Raw genomic sequence first — 19,334 nt, 5'->3', positions numbered from 1 at the left:
TAAAATAGACAGTTTTGTAAAACAATTAATGCATATTTGCAAACATTTCAATCTCTGTGAAATAAATTAGAACAAATGAAACAAGAAGCATCCATCCATCTTTGAGAAAATATTTATTAGCGGTAAGTTAAAATGTACAGTAGATATGAAAATGTCTCTTCTGGCAAAACACCATTTTCAGTACAAAACAATATTTTCAGGCTTATTTTATCAATAACAATAATAATATAAAAATAACCAGGACAACAATCTGCTCAACACTAACTCTAAATTAATTAATTAACTTAAAGAGACACTGAAGCGAGACTAAATCTCGCTTCAGGTCTTATATATAGCAGGGGCACGTGTGCCCCTGCTAAAACGCCGCTATCCCGCGGCTTAACGGGGGTCCCTTCACCCCCAACCCACCCCCCGCAAAAGATGGTCGGAAAATGGTCGCTGGCTGTCTCTCTTCCTGGAGGCAGGGCTAACGGCTGCAGCTCTGGCTCCCAGCGCGTCTATCAGACGCGCATCGCCGCCTCTCCCCCGCCCCTCTCAGTGAAGGAAGACTGAGAGGGGCGGGGGAGAGGCGGAGATACGCGTCTGACAGACGCGCATGGGGCAGGGCTGCGGCGGTTAGCTCTGCCCCAACCAGGAAGCGCTCCCCCGCTGCACGGAGGGGGTTTGGGGGGACAGGGACCCCCGTTAAGCCGCGCTATAGCGGCGTTTTACCAGGGGCACACGTGCCCCTGCTATATATGAGGTCTGAAGCGAGATCTATTCTCGCTTCAGACTCTCTTTAAAGAGAAACTATAACCCAGGAATTGAACTTCATCCCAATCAGTAGCTGATACCCCCTTTCCCAGGAGTAATCTTTACCTTTTCTTGAATAGATCATCAGGGGGCTCTGTATGGCTGATATTGTGGTGAAATCCCTCCCACAGTGTGATGTCATCACTATGGTCCTGAAGGTAAGTACACACATCAGATCATTTTTAAACGAACGATCGTTCTAAACGAGCAATCAAAAATAGACAACAATAAAGTAACGACCGTTCAACGACCAAGCAGAACACACATAAACGATGTAAAGAACGATATTTTAAGGGAAGTGAGGTAATGTACATCGGAAATGACGTATGTATAACGACATAGACCGACCAATTAATGTACTGATATGAACGATTGTCGGTTAAGCGTTTGTGTGAACAGTGTATGAGTGTGAATGCATGGGAGCGTGTAGCTATGTGAGTGTGGGTAGTAATGACTGTGTCTTTACTTTAAAATAATAATCAAAAATAAATAAATAAATTTAAAAAAAAAAAAGAACGTTCGTTCATTCAACGCACGCGTACGGATGAGAAGTCCGCGGCTGTATACGCGGCGCATGCGTTCTGTGTCGAATGATCGTTCTATATCGGTAAATTAGCTGTACACACTTCGGTCGTTCATCATTGGTCGTTACAAAAAATCCAACAGGACGGATCAGAAACGACTAACGATATTGGTCGTGTACACGCGTCATTGGAAATCGTTCGTTATGTTTCTATGAACGATCGTCGGTTGTGCATGAAAAAAATCGATCGTTCTCGTTCATGTACAAACGATTTTTATCTGACGTGTGTGCGAACCTTCACAGTTTCATGTCTGTGAACCATTGCATTGTAGGAAATAATGGCTTTTTATAACTGCCAAGCAACCAGCATCTCCCTCTGTGCATAGAACTCTCAGTATCGAACATTCCCTACAGATCACCTGGCAGGACTAAAGATATCACCACCAGTGATAAATTTCAGATTGTAATTCAGGGGCAGAAATATTATTCATTGGGCAGACTAAATAATCTATATAAATGCGTATTGTTGTAAATAGTAAGTAGTTTTATTATGCAATTTTTTTTTTCCACTACAATTCCTCTTTAAATTCAGAAATAAACAATAGTTACAACTGTAACATCGGAATACCTTTCCATTAAGGGATGTATAGGAAGAATCATTTTGCTCAAACAAGCTTACACTCTAAGCGCAGCTGGGTGAAGATAAATGGTATTTTGTGCTCTTGTTTCTGTTAGTTTCCTTGCAGTTGTCCTTGTCCCCTCCCTGCTGATGTCCTTGGTCTAGTGGCTGCAGCTGTAGGGATACTTATCATAGCTGTCAGCTCACAGACCGGCTGCCCTGGCACTTTGCCCCAGCCTCACTACCCTAATGCCCCCTTACACCTGGCACACTGCCCTGTCCTCGCTACACCAATACCCCTCTGCACCTGGTATGCTGAACTGCTGCCTCAGCCCTAATGCCTTTCTCCAACTGGCACACTGACACACTGCCCTGGCCTCTCTACCCAATGCCCCTCTCCACCTGCATACTTACCCATTTCTCTGGCCTTACAACCCCCTTGCCCCTCTCCACCTGGTAAACTACATTATTACGATCTGATTTATTGCTGGTGAGAATGCTGTTCTTGTTATCCGGCTGTCTGGCTGCAACCAGCTTTGCTGCTGATGTTATTATTATTAATGATGATGTAATTATTATTAGATATCTAGAATGCTGACTTTTTTTATACATTTAATGTGCAAGATTTTTTTTCCCTGTAAAGTTTTGTTGAATATTATTTACTCCTAATCATTGGTACTCAGATACCTCCATTCACGAATGATCACGAATTCAACTCTGCCCACTTACGAACTGACTTGTGATCACGATCTTGAATAGAAACAGATATCCGACTCGAGTGCGGTTTTGAGTCGAATAACGGCATGTCATCACAAATCACGAGTGGAATTCGTGATTAAAGCCCGCCGAATTTAACGGTTAATAGCAAAACCCCCTTACATGCTAGAAACACCACATTTGCAACAGTGGGAACAAGAGGACATTTTATTTTTCAAAAGGACCTTATAGTTTTTTGAGAAAATCGATTTTAAAATTTCAAAGGAAAAAAATTATACATTTAAACGTGGTAAATACATTAACTGTCATTTACTGCATTTAAATGTATACTTTTTTTCCTTTTAAACTTTAAAATCAATTTTCTCAAAAACTATAAGGTCTTTTTGAAAAAAAAATTCCCTCTTGTTCCCACTGTTCTTCTTAACATATCTGGCAAATTTGGTGTTTCTGGCATGTAAGGGGGCTGCGCTATTAACCGCTAAAGTCAACGGGTTTTTAATCACGAATTCCGACTAGTGATCACGAGTCAGGTAACAAGTGCAATCACAAGTGCATTCGTGATCAAGAGCCGATCACGATTGCCAATTACGACCTCGTGATCGGCAAAAACGAGTTACTCATGATCATGACCTTGTGATGAGCATCCCTGCTCCTAATGTGGATGGTAGATTCCTATCGCAGGAGGGAATTGCTAGCACGTAAAACAGACCGAGATCTTTTTACATGGTGGGGGGGGGGCTTTCTGCCAGCTTCGTGCAAAATGGCGAGAAGTCAATGACTGGATCAAGCAGATAGGCATTTGGGGAAATTCTGTACACAGAGAGTTTACCATTGCCATGACTGCGAAGACAGGAAATGTGAGCTACCAAACAATTTCAGTATTTAATAGCTGGCTGCAGAGTACAATGAAAAAGTCATTTTTTTATTTCAGTATTAAGGTGGTCACTAACAGTCCAATTTGTAGCGAAAAATAATTAGAGAGATCAGAAATTCTAAACGGATTGGTTGTAAATAATCTCCATTGATGGGCACAATCGATTACGAACGATTATTGAATTGGATTTTCGTCAACCCAAAATTTGGATTTTCTTGTTGGTTGTGATAGATAGGAAGCAAAGATTGTTTCATTGATGGTGTAGTGAACGCTTTCACTTCTGATCAGAATTTCTGATCGCTCGAACGATTTTTCGCTAGAAATTGGATCGTTATTGGCCACCTTAAGTTTCTTTTTTATTATTATTATTGCTACATTTATTATTATTATTTGAGATTTCCATTGTACGTTAAGTGGTTATAACCTGTCATAGGCTTGTACTGCTGTCTATTTAACTACCAGAGAGAGAGTAATGACAGCAGTCACATGACGCCACCATTGCCATGAAGATCGCCGCTGGAAGGAGCGATTGGGTAAGTTACTTTTAGCCTGAGCACTGCACATATATTTTAATGAAGGGCAGTAGGGAGAAGGGGAGAGGAGTGGACTGTGTCCCTCTAACTATGGTACGCCTTCATAGCACCGAATCTGAATGCGGCCCAGACCTGGTATAGGACTTATAGTGAACCTGAGGTGAAAAGTGTCTTAGGATCCATACTTACCTTGGGCTTCCAGAAGGGAGTGCATCTGGCCGGGCCACGCATGGGCGATGAAGCATGACTCGGCCATGCTTTCAGGCTGAATTGCGGGGGACCGGAGCCACCAGGGGAGACAGCGAAGGACAGGCAGCCGTAATGAGGCTTAAGGAAAGCTACGCTTCTCGTCTTGGGTAAACTTTCACAATTAATTCAACAGCGCAGTTCACGTGCCGGTTTTAGTCGCGGAAATGGTCTCCTCGAAAAAGCTCCACAAAGTTTCCAAGCTATCCTCAGAGCAAACCGAGACAGGAAATTGTGATTTGCAAAATGATTAAAATATGAAATTTCTCTTAGCCTGCTAATGAATAAACTGCTAATACATTTCAGTAAAAAGTTCCCCGATTGATGCCAAATTTTAGCATCTGGTAAAATATGATGGAACGAGTGTTAAGGGAGAGAGGATCAAATTTACGAGCTCCACATACTCTCTCCCCGCTCGCCCTTAACCTCGGATTATTTTGCACAAAACATGTGCGCTCACTAATGGATTTAACACTATTTGCTCTCATTTCCTGATGTCTCTTCCAATCCCGACACCGTACATTTCATGGTGTAAACACAACACTTTCTCCTCCACCCTTCTAAAGTTCACTCTCTAAGAGGGCCAATTTTCTTCAGCTCTCTTTGTTGTGACACTGGGGTGGAGCTGGAGCATGTTCTAGGCAGTTTTTTGGTTCCCTCAGAGGACAGTAAAGTATACTGCCCCAATATTAATGTTATCTCAATAACATGGTTGAAATATATTGCTGTTTCTATCCCCCCTCCCCGTACTGAGAATGTTTTGTAGAAACATACAGTGTTTGGTTTCTCGTGTAATTTAGGGATAATTGTATTTTGTCCTCACATGACTGTGTGGAAATGTGTCCTACACAAAGGTCTACAAGCCCAAAGAAGAATTGTATTCATAGTTCACAAAAGTGTTGGGAGAGACATGGTTCCTCCTTTGGAGGCAAACTCCCTGAGCACAGCAACCTAAGATAAGTCCAGAGGTATGTTCGTTCTGGGTCTACATACATCTTTGCATTGTCCGTTCCCCCGTCTCCATAATCACTCCTTGAAAACTTTGACTTGTGGCCAAAGAGAAATTTACAGACAGGAAGAGGCGGGCTTTCTGCAATGTTTTCGCCTATCACCCTCCCTTTCCCTCCATTTCTCCTTCCCATTCACACCCTTTAAGAGGAGGAAATGGGAGGGTTCATCCCAGTTTCTGGGGGCAGGTGAGGCAAGCGTCCACCTGGGGCGTAGTGAGGGAGGGGGGAGCAGCGGACATATTGGGACCAGGGATGCTCAAATTCGAATTCGGGTGGGCTTCCAAGTAAACCTGTGCGGGGTGGGCGGGCGGGGGGGGTCAAGCTTACCTGTCTGACGTCTTCTTCGGTCCGTCCCTCTGCGCCTCCCACGATGCGGTCCACACGCATCACGTGACTATACACTTCCTCCTTCAACCCGGAAGGGGAAGTGTTTGTACTTACGTGACCGCCGTGTGGAACGCATCGTAGGAGGCGCAGAGGGACGGACCGGAGAAGACATCAGACAGGTAAGCTTGACCCCCCCGCCCACCCCGCACAGGTTTACTGGGTGAAATCTGGATTTACTCGAATTCAGATTTGAGCATCCCTGATTGGGACACAGCTGCAGGGAGGTGGGCCTGAATCCTCCGTGCTCCCCTGCCTGTTGCCGAGTTTAAGCAGCAGGGAGTAGTCATAGTGCAAAGTCACCTGCTTTCATGCTCCAAGCGTTAGAGGTCCACGTGCCACTGGGCTGCTCTGTCTCCACAGCGCTGCTCACTACTTACGAATTAGCAGAAGAAGAGAGTGGTACTGGAGAATCCTGGCGGCATGTGGATCTCTAACGCTTGGAGCCTGAAAGGAGATGACTTTGCACTATGACTATTCCCGCTGCTTAAACTCTCAGAGTCAAAGCTGTTTGTGTAGTAATAAATCTTATCTCAGTCAGCCAGGCTCTATTGCCTCGCCATCAGAAAGCTTCTCATCTCTCCTCCCGCATTCCTGCTCATCACTGATTGGCTGAGAGTAGTTCAGTGTGACAGGTTGAAGCTGAAACCTGATGCTGTGCTCACACATGTTTAGAAAGCCAGCCAGAGATGACACTGCAGATTGGAGAAGAAGAGGAAAAAAAGTAAGGGAGGAAATGACATCAGGATTTGGCTTCAGTCAGAGGGAATAAAGAATTCTCTTAATTACTATATAAGATTCACTTAAATCAAAACATGGACAGTACAATACATGTGTTATGTAAGTAGATCAAGTATTTATCTACTTATATATGTGTTTTTCTTTTTCCTGGCATAGTATGGCTGATCCTACTGCTTTAAGGCATACAGATACCTGACTGACAAGGGTCTCTGAAAACATAGGTCCCACCAGGCTGACCATCGCTGGAATATAAAGAGATGAGAACTGAACTTATAAACGAAAAACCTGCATAAGAAAACATCATTTTCTTTACAGAACAAATCTGACTAAGTTATTTTAAGCTGTAGTTTGAAGACCAAATGGAATTTTAAGGTAAACAGAACCCGCGCCTGATTCAGCGCTGATCTTTTCTCATATGTTTTCTCTAAATTGTCCCGATGTGTCAGATGAACGGGAGATTAGGAGAGTCGGGGAAATGTCTGCCTAATCTGATTATCTTGTGCAAACGGAGGAATCGCATTCAGGCATCCATTCAACAACAACTTAAACAACCCTTATCGGGTCCATCTCGTGTCTCCAATGTGATGGAAACGAGAGCTGAAAGTTTGGGCTTTGTGTCAACAAACTTCTTTAATAAACGTTACTGTGTCATTTATTGACGTTTGGCAACCGCCGCTTGTTTTTCCTGTCCGAGCGGCGGGGGCGGGGTGAGGGGGGATGTCTGCCGCGATACGAGAACGCCAGACCCCGGCATTTTATAATCACCGGTGACAGGTCTGATTTCCACCGTGGAGTCTGCTTCTCTGAATCACCTTGATGGCTCTGATTTATCCAGACAAATTGCGCTGTGTTTCTGTAGGTAGGGCAGGGAAGGTGAGCCCCTATCTTTGCTGTTTTGGGGACTTCCCCCCCCCCCCCCCCTCCAACCACCTCTATTTCCAGCCTTTCTTGCTTCCACTAACCTTAAAGAGAAACCAGAACTAAGAATTGAACTTCATCCCAATCAGTAGCTGATACTCCCTTTCCCATGAGAAATCTATTCCTTTTCTCAAACGGATCATCAGGGGGCTCTGTATGGCTGATACTGTGGTGAAACCCCTCCCACAGTGTGATGTCAGCGCCTCACAACTCTGAGGTCCTGACATCACACTGTGGGAGCCTTGTTGCATTGTTGGAAATAACAGCTGTTTCCAACTGCCAAAAAAGCAAGCAGCATCTCCTTCCTGTGACATCACCTTCCAGCAGTAAAAATGTCACCATGTGATAAATGTCAGAATGTAAATCGGGGAGAGGAAAGATTTTACAATGGGAAAACACTGACTAAATCATTTATACATAATTATTGTAAAAATTAAGCACTTTTTTTATTACATTCATTTCACTGGAGTTCCTCTTTAAAGAGGAACTGTAGTCAAAATAACAATAATGAATAAAATTGCTTATTTTTTATTTATTTATTTTTGAATGGGCAGCATGGTAGTGTAGTGGTTAGCACTCTTACCTTGCAGGGCTGGGTATCCGGTCCAAATCCCAGCCAGGGCACTATCTGCACGGAGTTTGTATGCTTTCCCCTTGTCTGTGTGGGTTTCCTCTGGGCACTCTGGTTTCCTCCCACATCCCAAAAACATACAAAGGACAACCAAGGTGACATGTGACATGATGAGATAGACGTGTATGTACAGTGCTAAGCACACAAATAACTAGGCTGTTTTTCCTTTTTTTTCTCTGCCTGAAAGAGTTAAATATCAGCTATGCAAGTGACAGTTTCTATCCGGGTCGGACTGGGTCAGACTATAGCATAACCTTCACTGATAAGTAATTACAGCCATAAAACACTTCCCTGTCAGGAAATAGCTTCTGAGAGCAGGTGAGAGATAAAAAAAAGGTCAATAATTCATAGATTAGAGCTCTGGCATACTTCAATGAAGGTGTCATTGAGCATAGACAATGAAAGAGTAAAAACCTGAAAACTAGATTTGAAGATAAATTAAAAATGGTAGGGATTAGACTGTGAGCCGCTCTGAGGGACGGTTAAGTGACATGACAATATACTCTGTACAGCGATGCGGGAGATGTCAACACTATATAAATAATAATAATAATACAATGTTCTTTTGTAAATGATTTAGTCAGTGTTTGCTCATTGTAAAACCTTTCCTTTCCTCCTCCTGAAGCTCTGATACTACTTAAAGGACTTACGAGCCCAAATAGTAAAAAAAGTTAAGTACCTTAATCATTTTTAAATGCACGGAGGACGCCGTCCGCGCCCTCCGTGCTGTTCCGCCGGGTCCCCGCAGTCTGATCGCCCCCCGTGCCGCTCCCGACCCCACGGACGGGGTCGGGCTCCCCTTCCTCTCCCAAGATGGTCGCCGGAGCCGGCCGCGGCTGCGCAGTCCGCATACACGTTAGTGCGGCTGCGCAGCTCTAGGGCCTCCCCCCCCCCGATCCACGCACAGTAGCGTGGATCGAGGGGGGAGGCCCTAGAGCTGCGCAGCCGCACTAACGCGTATGCGGACTGCGCAGCCACGGCCGGCTCCGGCGGCCATCTTGGGAGAGGAAGGGGAGCCCGACCCTGTCCGTGGGGTCGGGAGCGGCACGGGGGGCGATCAGACTGCGGGGACCCGGCGGAACAGCACGGAGGGCGCGGACGGCGTCCTCCGTGCATTTAAAAATGATTAAGGTACTTAACTTTTTTTTACTATTTGGGCTCGTAAGTCCTTTAAAGCGGAATATAACCCTGCATTTCAACTTTGCTCTAAAATATTATTTACAGTATATTATATGCAACCAGCATTTTTTTTTTACTAGACCAGCATTGGAAGGATTACACAGGGCTTTAAAGTTCCTGGAGATTTCTGCAGACGCATCCGAAGCTCAGATAGATACATTTTGTTTACATAAATGTATCTAAGTGTTGAATGTGACTCACTCTCTCTGACTGAGCTGGAGGACAGCCAAAGTGTGTAACATTCAACACTTAGATACATTTATGTAAACAAAATGTAACTATCTGAGCTTCGGATGCGTCTGCAGAAATCTCCAGGAACTTTAAAGCTCTGTGTAACCCTTCCAATGCTGGTCTATTAAAAAAAAATGCTGGTTGCATATAATATACTGTAAATAATGTTTTAGAGCAAAGTTGAAATGTAGGGTTATATTCCGCTTTAAGCCGCCTAGTACACACTTTTAATTATGATTGGCCAATCACTGACCAATTGTATCACCATGTAGTATGAGGGGCAACAGATTTTTTGAATACTAAGAACAGAATGTGTTTACCTACCGTCATATTACATGGAGCTGGTAAAATTGCTCAGTGATTGGCCAATAATAACCGTAAGTATGTACCATGCCTTAGAGGTGGTAACATTCGCCAATCATTGGACAATCAAAATGTGATGTGTGTGCACTGCTTAGAGTCCTCCAACCCCAACTTGAACTCAGGAGAAGGGAACAGCATTTCACATGAAACAAAACAGAAACGTGTATTAGGCTTTGTGATGGAGCAACAGGGGGCAAACTCGTCTTAATAGTGTTAACCCTATACTCCTGGTGGCAGGGTCAGTTCACACACAGTTCCCCTTTCATCTCCAGGTGGCCACACAACTTGGCCGGCCAACAAACACGCATCATCTTAGGAGGTCCTGCAGGATTAAGCAGCTAAGTCATTCTTCTTAATAAAGCAGTGTTATTTCCAGAAGCACATGTCCCCTCCACCAACGTCTGGTCTCCAGCTGAGGGTGACCCTTCCTACTGGGAACACAAACTTCAGGCCTGAACTCATCCTGGTGTTTCTTGGTGGAGGTCCAGAAGATGCCAGCATGTTCCCCATAACTCTGCTCCACTCCACCATCTATCTCGCCCTGCAGCAACGTGGCCTACGTGAGCTCTGCTTATTATTTCAAATGGATGAGACAAGCCGAGAGAATTAAAAATCATTTGTTTTTCATAATGTTCACAAGAGTGATGAGAGGAACAGCAAAAGCCTCAGATTACGTCCTTATTAATTCAAGATGGGAAGCGATTTGTCAACCGGCCAGCCTCGTGCCCACGGCAGGCAGACGCAGGAATGCCAGCGCCATAATCTGCCTGGGCCATCGGCTAGCTGAGAGAAGATGATATCTCCCCATAATAGGAGTTATCTGCAACGGTTTATAAAAGCCACAGAAGATTGCCAATATCGTTCCTCCGGTATGAGTATCAGTGCTGGATCCCATCATAAAAATCATAGGATTGTATATAAAGTCTGATGCTGTTTGCTCAGCTGTTTATAAAGGTCTAGAATTAAAGGAACACTATTGCAAACAATCATAACATTTAAAGGGACTCCGAGCTCTGAATAAAAACGAAATTTCTACTCACCTGGGGCTTTCTGCAGCCCACCGTAGGTCGGGAGGTCCCACGGCGTCCATCTAGCTCTTCTCCCAGGGCCTGGCCAGAAATGGCTCTCCGGCGGCTCCCAGCGACACTGGGCCCGAGTGTCGGGCTCCTCTTCCTTAAACCTCACGGCTGTCGTCACCACGCCGGCCGCCTCGTGTCATCACGATGCCCGGCGTGACAGTACTGCGCATGCGCGGTTTAATCTCCTATGTTGCTGTCACTTACAGTAGGTAGCAGAAATCTGACCGAATTGACAGGTTTTGGACTTGCCCATCTCCTCATTAGGGATTCTCCGGGTTTTTCTTTATTTAAATAAAAAAAACACCTAGTTAATGGCAGTTGCTCAGTCCAGCTGTCAGGCCTGGTGCACACCGAGCGGTTTTTGTAGCGTTTTCCAAACCGCTTCCGCCTGTGAAAACGCTTGGCTACTGTATTTCAATGGGATGGTGCACACCAGCGGTTTGAGGTTTTTAGCAAACCGCAAACGTGGGTCCTGCAGCACTTTTGTGGTTTGCAGAAGCGTTTCTGCCTCAATGTAAAGTATAGGAAAAGCTCAAACCGCTCTGGAAAACGCTAGATCAGCGCGGTTTTCCAGGTGTTTTTGTTACAGTCGCTGTTCAGTAACAGCTTTTACTGTAACAATATATGTAATCTGCTACACAAAAACGCTGCAGAAAACGCTCGGCATGTTTACAAAACGTCTCTAAACATGCCTAGAATCGCTCTGAAATCTGCTCCAAAAACCTCTAGCGTTTTGAGGATCTGCTAGCGTTTTTGGTGTGCACTGGGCCTTAGAATAGTGTGTAAACAGGTAGGGGAGGCGGCCTGCATCTTTGTATAGATCCTTTCCGGAGAGTACTTTTCGTAAGAAATAAATGAAATACTGAGAACCCCCCCATGAAGAGATGGACTAGTCAAAAACCTGATGGTTCTGTTAAGGTGGCCACTAATGATCCAATCTTTTTCATCCAATCTTACCAAATCTATGTAGTAGAAGGGTAAACTGAGTAAATATACTGAATGGATAACTTAGGCAGTTCCCTTATATTACATAGAAATGGTAAGATTGGATGAAAAAGGTTGGATCATTAGTGGCCACCTTCAGATTTCTACTAACTACAGTGACAGACAGCAACATAGGAGAAAAGTAATTTATGGCTCATTTACTCTGGAAGAAATATGCTTCCTATTTGTATGTGTTTACATGTATTTTACATTTTACAATAGTGGTCCTTTAAAGAGAACCCGAGGTGGCTTTGTATAACGTTAGTGGGGCACAGAGGCTGGTTGGGCACACTAACACCAGCCTCTGTTGCCCCATCGTGTGTGTCAAAGACCCCCCTGCTCGCCGCTATACCCCCGCAATGCTGGCAACACGCAGCGTGTCGCCAGCACAATGTTTACCCTAGCGCTGTCTGTCAGCGCCGCTCCGCGCCTCCTCCGCATCGCCGCTACCCGCCCTCGTCCCTTCCCTCACGCTGATTGGAGGGAAGGGACGAGGGCGGGTAGCGGCGATGCGGAGGAGGCGGGGGAGCGGCGCTGACAGACAGCGCTAGGGTAAACATTGTGCTGGCGACGCGCTGCGTGTCGCCAGCACTGCGGGAAGGATAGCGGCGAGCAGGGGGGTCTTTGACACACACAATGGGGCAACAGAGGCTGGTGTTAGTGTGCCCAACCAGCCTCTGTGCCCCACTAACGTTATACAAAGCCACCTCGGGTTCTCTTTAAAGCTCAATTGCGAAAATGTGACATTTGGCACCATTCTTGAGTTATGGCCATTTTCAGCATTATGGGGACCTACTGATTATGATTGTTATTGATTCATAAAGTGGCAACATATTCCGTGGCGCTGTACAAAGTAAGGAACAAACATGGGGTACATAATAATACAGTGTACACCACATATAGACACTGGTACAACAGAATCGGTAATTACAGTGGTAAATGTAACATGATGAATAAAATGTATAATGAATTGCAAGACGCAAAAGAGTGAGAGAGCCCTGCCCTTGCTCTAACGCTAGGTACACACTATACAATTTTCTGGCAGATATACCTGCCAGATCGATTATTTCTAACATGTCCAATCTGAATTTCGATCCATTTTTTGATTTTCCGTTTTTTTTATCGTTTTTTTAATCTATTTTCGTTCAGTTCTATGAAAATCGATCAAATAACGATCGAAAAAAACAAACAAATGCAGATTGAACATGTTGGAAATAATCGATTTGGCAGGTAATGCTGCCAGAAAATTGTATGGTGTGTACCTAGCATTAACCAGTTAAGTACCAGCGGTCTCTGCCCCCTTAAGGACCAGAGACCGCTGGTACAAGAAACGGCGGGATAATGAAGAATACCAACGAATCACCGCACACACCCGCCGCAATTGCCGTCACCGCCGCATGTCGGAAACCTGGGCCACCCACTCTGGCGTCTCTATGACGGCAGAGTTCCTGTGAGCCAATCAGGAGCCGCTTTCATTGGCTCCTGACCCTGCTGTAACGACCGAAGACGTTACCTCTGCGGCCACGCCATCCCGGGTGTCGCTTCCCGACTCAGGGGGGACAGGAATCTCTTTTGCACAGCAGCTTAAATCCACACGCCTGCGCATGGAGCAAAAGGACCTTTATGGGCAGAGGAGACAGATCAGCTAAAATTGTGGTCAGCTGACTTCCACCTGTCAATCTACCTTGCAGGCTGGCTCAGCCCCTCGGGCGGGGCTGCTTGAATATGCTTTCAGTATTTAAACCAGGAATTGTTACTCTGTCCTTGTCTGTTGTCGTGAATGCTTGTGTGTCAGCGCTCAGACCTTTAGATTAGATCCCAGGTGTGATGCTAGGGAATTCACACCTAGATTAGGATATTGCTATTGCTCTGTTATCTGTCAGATTAGATCCCAGGTGTGATGCCAAGGATTTCACACCTAGATTAGGATATTGCTATTGCTCTGTTATCTGTCAGATTAGATCCCAGGTGTGATGCCAAGGATTTCACACCTAGATTAGGATATTGCTATTGCTCTGTTATCTGTCAGATTAGATCCCAGGTGTGATGCCAAGGATTTCACACCTAGATTAGGATATCGCTATTGCTCTGTTATCTGTCAGATTAGATCCCAGGTGTGATGCCAAGGATTTCACACCTAGATTAGGATATTGCTATTACTCTGTTATACTTTAGACTAGTCCCAGGGGGTTGAGACCAAGGACCTCACCCCCAAGTTTAGGATTGGTGTGTGATTGTTCTGTTATACTTTAGACTAGTCCCAGGGGGTTGAGACCAAGGACCTCACCCCCAAGCTCAGGATTGTTGTCTCATCTGATATCCATCAAAACAGGGTGTAGATTTCAATCAGCGCGGTCCTAAAGTAGTCCTTGATCCTGTGGTGCCCTAGGCCATGGCCTATGTGGCCTTGTCTAAAATCCGTCCCTGCCTGTTCCAGGCGGCTGGATCGGCTTCTACTCTTCATCCACCAGAGGCACTACACTCCCGGCATCCTCTTCTGAGTTCCCATCACATGATGTGATGGTAACCCATGGGATGGTGGCAGCGCCACCTGAGGGTAGGAGAGGGGTGGTGAAAGAGTATTTACTGTATCAATCTATCCATCCGTCAATCCATCTACCATACTGTATATTAGAGCTTGGATAATGGTTAAAGAGAACCTAAAGTGGTTCCTTGGGGGGCAGATGGGAGACACAGGCATGTTCTCTGCCTCATGACATGCCTCTGAGTCCCCCCACCGGTGCTCTATGCCCCCCCACCGCCCCTCTATAGCCCCCCAAAATTACCAACAATATTTGTCACTATCTCGAAGGGTAAATAGAAGACAGGGATTCCCTGCTCAAAACGCCCACTAGGGGCGTTCCTGCAGGCTTTCCAGAGCTAACATTGGGCAGCTCTCCCTTGCCACGCCCCCTGCCACTCCCCCGCCTCCCTGCATGCTGCTATGAGAGAGTGATCTCTCTCCTTCCAGCGTCGAGTGGACCACTGCGGCCCACAGGAGCGGTGGAGAGTGGTGGTTTTGGCGGCCAGCCCCCCGGATCAGGAAGCATGTATTTTGTTTTTCTTTTATGAGCCTACCTCAGGCTCTCTTTAAAGTTAATAAAAAAATGACAGTTCAGATTTCATTTTCTGAAACTGATGCAGAAAACAGACGACTCAAATCTGGTTACTATAGCAACCGCTCCACCATAGTTAGTGTTAGTTTTTTCACCACAAAGACAGTTTTTTTACTATTGTTTTGATAAGCAGCGGCCTCTGACAGCCCGATATCAGGTGAGACTACCTGTAAGTGGAAATAAAACAAATATTTTCTGCATCAAAAAGCTCGAGTTCACCCGGCCGCGGAGACGCGCTCTAATTAATTACGGTAAATGTCTGTTCGGAGCGGCTGCCAGGTTTTCATTAATTCACACGCGTCGAACATAAGCCGTAATTGAAGGCTGTCCGTTCCGCAGACTCTTCCCGAAGTTCGGAAAGTAATTATAAGATTAAAGTAAATTAGGGAAGGCGCGTAATGAAGGGAGAAAATCCAATTCAACATGAAATATGTTATGAAGCCCCCGTCACCTCCATCAGGAGACACATCACTCCCAGAGACGTTTAGAGAGCTTCCGAAAAAAAAGGACTGAAAACCTTCACACTGCGCTCCTTGCTGACTACTACTGAAGTGACATGATAAGGTGAGTATTAATGTAACAAACATTGGAGAGGCAGCTGCGGTGAACAGCGCTACTACCGCAGCTGCCTCCAGTTCCCTGCCTAGCAATCTAGCCGTGCCTCAGGTGTCTAGCACGCCGAGGACGGGTCTGTCAGCCGCACATAGGGTTGCATTGTCGCGGGCGCGCATGCACAGACAGGACCTTTATGCGGGGAGGAGGCACGTCAGTTGACCGGCCGGTCGGCTGACGTCAGAGGAGACGCTCGCCGCTCCTCAATGGCTGATAGGAGGGGGCGTGCCGGAGGGGTCTCCTTTGCTTCATAAGTCTAGCTGATTCACTCGCAACTTGCCTGCTGTTGCGAATACTTGGTGTAAGCGTTCAGACCTTAGATAGTTACGGTGTGCTTTGATCCGGGAGGAAACCGGGGATTTCACACAAGATAGGAATTGTTTGATAGCCTTAAAGATTATTCATTACTGTGTTATTATCTGGGTATGACTCTGGCTCGTTCTGACTAATCTTCTGCTCAGTGATTCTTTACCTCTGCCCATCTGATCCTGCTGCCGACTCTGCCTGTTTATACCTTCCTGTCTCTGCCTTCCGATTTTGTACTGCATCTGTCTGTCCGTTGCCAAACCGATTAGTCTGACCACTCTACTCTCACCAGAGGGCCCTTGACTCTGGTGAGGGGCGCTGTACTGTTAGTACCCACCAGCTCCTCTGGTGAAGTATAGCTAAACCTATCAGTACTACTGTTGCACCAATCACTATATTGCTATTTGCTGTCACATCAGCTTTCTGATATACCTGCATTATAGGTGATTCTGCAGATCACCTAATAATCAGAATTCTTCTCCTTGCTGACACAAATCGTTACAATTAACTTTTCTTTACAGGTTGAGATGTCGCAAACATAGAATTCTTCGTTCGCGAACAGTGAACGCGAACTTCCGCAAATGTTTGCGAACATGCGAACCGCCAGAGACTTCAATGGGCAGGCGAATTTTAAAACCTACAAAATGGAAAAGTTGTTTCAAGGGGTCTAACACTTGGACAGGGGCATGCCGAAGGAGGATCCATACCAAAAGTCCCACCAAAAATTACGGAGTTGACACAAAGTCGGGTTTTAATCCCTAAAGGGCAGAAATCACATTATGCACAGCTCTGGGTGTCAGTGGGCTGTGGAGTGTCTCACACAGAGAAATGCAATAGTACTATCAGAATACAGTGACATACTAATGCACTGGAGTGGTTCTGCGCCTGCAACTTAATGAAGCAACAACAATGGCACTAGTGTGCACACAGCTCTGGGTGTCAGTGGGCTGTGCAGTGCCCCTGGGGGAATCTGCATGCCTCTGTTGGTTTCATCTAATTTGCAGCCTAAGAGCGCTGTTATTGTTAACTGTTTGCTGACTGTCTCGTGTTGGTCCTTTGTAGCCCCGTACACACTCCTAGGACTGGTTCACCATGAGCTTGCTGGGTAATCTGTAACTCTACCTGTAAATAGAGATGGCCAGAACAGTTCGCCAGCGGACATTTCCGGGCGAATTTCCACTGTTCGCATTCTCGGCAAACAGCGAACATTTGGTGTGTTCGACCTGCCCCCTAAACATCTTCATGGAGCCAGACTTTTACCCCTTACCTCACAGTCAGCAGACACATGGCAGCCAATGAGCTAGCACCCCCTCCTGGACCCCCCACCCCCCTATTAAAATGCAGTTGCAGTGGCCATATTGGATTCATTCTCTGCTGACTGTTAGTGAGAGCAGGGTCAGACTTGTTGCAGATAGGTAGGGAAAGCATTAGCTAGGCCTGTGTTCTTGTTCCTCACTTGCTGTGAAAGCACCCCAAACAGCCCTTTTGAGGGCTAGCACATCGGTCTTCTGTGGGGGTTTTTTGTGTGCGACACTCCACAGCCCACTGACACCCAGAGCTGTGTGCACACTACTGCTGTTGCCTCATTAAGTTGCAGGCACAGAACCACTCCAGTGCATTATTATTTCACTCTATTCTGATAGTACTATTTCCATTTCTCTGTGTGTGACACTCCACAGCCCACTGACACCCAGAGCTGTGCATAATGTGATTTATGCCCTTTAGGGATTAAAACCCGACTTTGCGTCAACTCCGTAATTTTTGGTGGGACTTTTGGCATGGATCCCCCTCCAACATGCCACAGTCCAGGTGTTAGACCCCTTATAACAACTTTTCCCTCACTTTTGTGCCCAGAAACAGTCTTCGTAGGTTTTAAAATTTGCCTGCCCCCTGAAGTCTATGGCGGCTCACCAGAAACGCCTGTTCGCGAACATTTGCGGAAGTTCGCAACATCTCTAGTTGTCAGCTAGCAGAGCTGAGCAGCGCTGCTTGCAAATTTTCACCAAAGTCATTTTCGCATCGAAAATCCCGTCTTCGATTTGAGAATTTTTTTGTGAAAAAGTGCTTCAATTTTTGCATTTTTGTGTGAAAACGCAAAAAAACTGTATTTTACTGAGAAAATGTGGAAAATCTATATTTTTACAGTGAAAACACAAAAAAATATATTTTTACCATGACTATTTTTTTCTGCAAAAACGATATTTTACCACAAAAAAACACGAAAAATAACAAAACTTATTTTCAATGGAATTTTCGCTCATAAATCAAATTTCACATAATGTGCGCAAAAATTAAGGCAAAGAGAATATTAGCATTTTTGCTCCTCACCGGTGCTGAGATGTTATGGGACTCAGCTTGGTGTAGACTTGAAGTTACACCTGCCTTTTCTCCCCTCTCTTAATATCCAGAATGGCGCTGCTGTCTGATGAAAGGACGAGAGTGCGCAGAGGTAACGAGTGTCTGTCCGCAACACGAAATAATGAAGGTATGCGACGTCCCATCTATCTGTCTTCTCTATCCGCATAAGCAATATTTTCCTGGAAACCTCTTCATAATCATACTACAGAGGAGACAGCTAGCATGCTGATATGACACTCCATCAGATCTCCGCATTAGATAAGAGCCGGAGCCAGTCCTCTGACTAATGAACAGATACATTTGATTAGATGACATCAAACCATCGCTCTGCAGAGTCTAGCATTCGCTGAGCTGGTTCCATGGCTGCGTGCATGTGGAAGCATCTAGCAATAAGCAGCACTGGGGGGAAAACTTAAAGTGAACCTCCGGAATAAAAATCGACTCAGCAGCACTGAAAAGGCTTGGTGTTTCTTTAACAGTTTCACAGCATCAGAACTTTTGAATTTGACATTTGAAGCCTAGCGTGTGCAGCTGGGAGGGGTAATCAGGACACAGGACAGTTGGAACTGTTTCTCCTGCTCCTTGTCACCTCCTTTCAACCAAAAAGATGGCTGCCCCCATGACAAAGATGGCAGCCCCATGAATCACAAGTATTTGCCTGTTCTTTTAAAACAGGGTGGGTAAGAGATTATATTACCTATCTATTTTAATTAACATAACTAATGTAACTTGAGGACAGTATGTTTGTTTAGGCTGGAGTTCCTCTTTAAAGAGGAACTGTAACCAAGGATTGAAATTCATCCCAATCCGTAGCTGATACCCCCTTTCCCATGAGAAATCTTTATCTTTTCTGGAATAGATCCTCAGGGGAATCTGTATGGCTGTTATTGTGGTAAAACCCCTCCCACAGTGTGATGTCAGGACCTAGGTGCTGACAGTTTCCTGCCTGTGAACCTTGCTACATTGTGGGTAATATAACAGCTGTTTCAAACTGCCAAGCAGCCAGTATCTCCCTCTGAGCATATGTTTATCTTTACAAAAAAAACTTAGCCTATCGCATTGTTAGTGGGTGTGGTTATAAATAATATCAGTTGATGCTGTCTAGTTTTTTTCTTGTC

This window comes from Hyperolius riggenbachi, chromosome 9 (assembly GCF_040937935.1).
Source record: "Hyperolius riggenbachi isolate aHypRig1 chromosome 9, aHypRig1.pri, whole genome shotgun sequence".
NCBI lineage: Eukaryota > Metazoa > Chordata > Amphibia > Anura > Hyperoliidae > Hyperolius > Hyperolius riggenbachi.
This window is presented reverse-complemented; position numbering follows the sequence as displayed.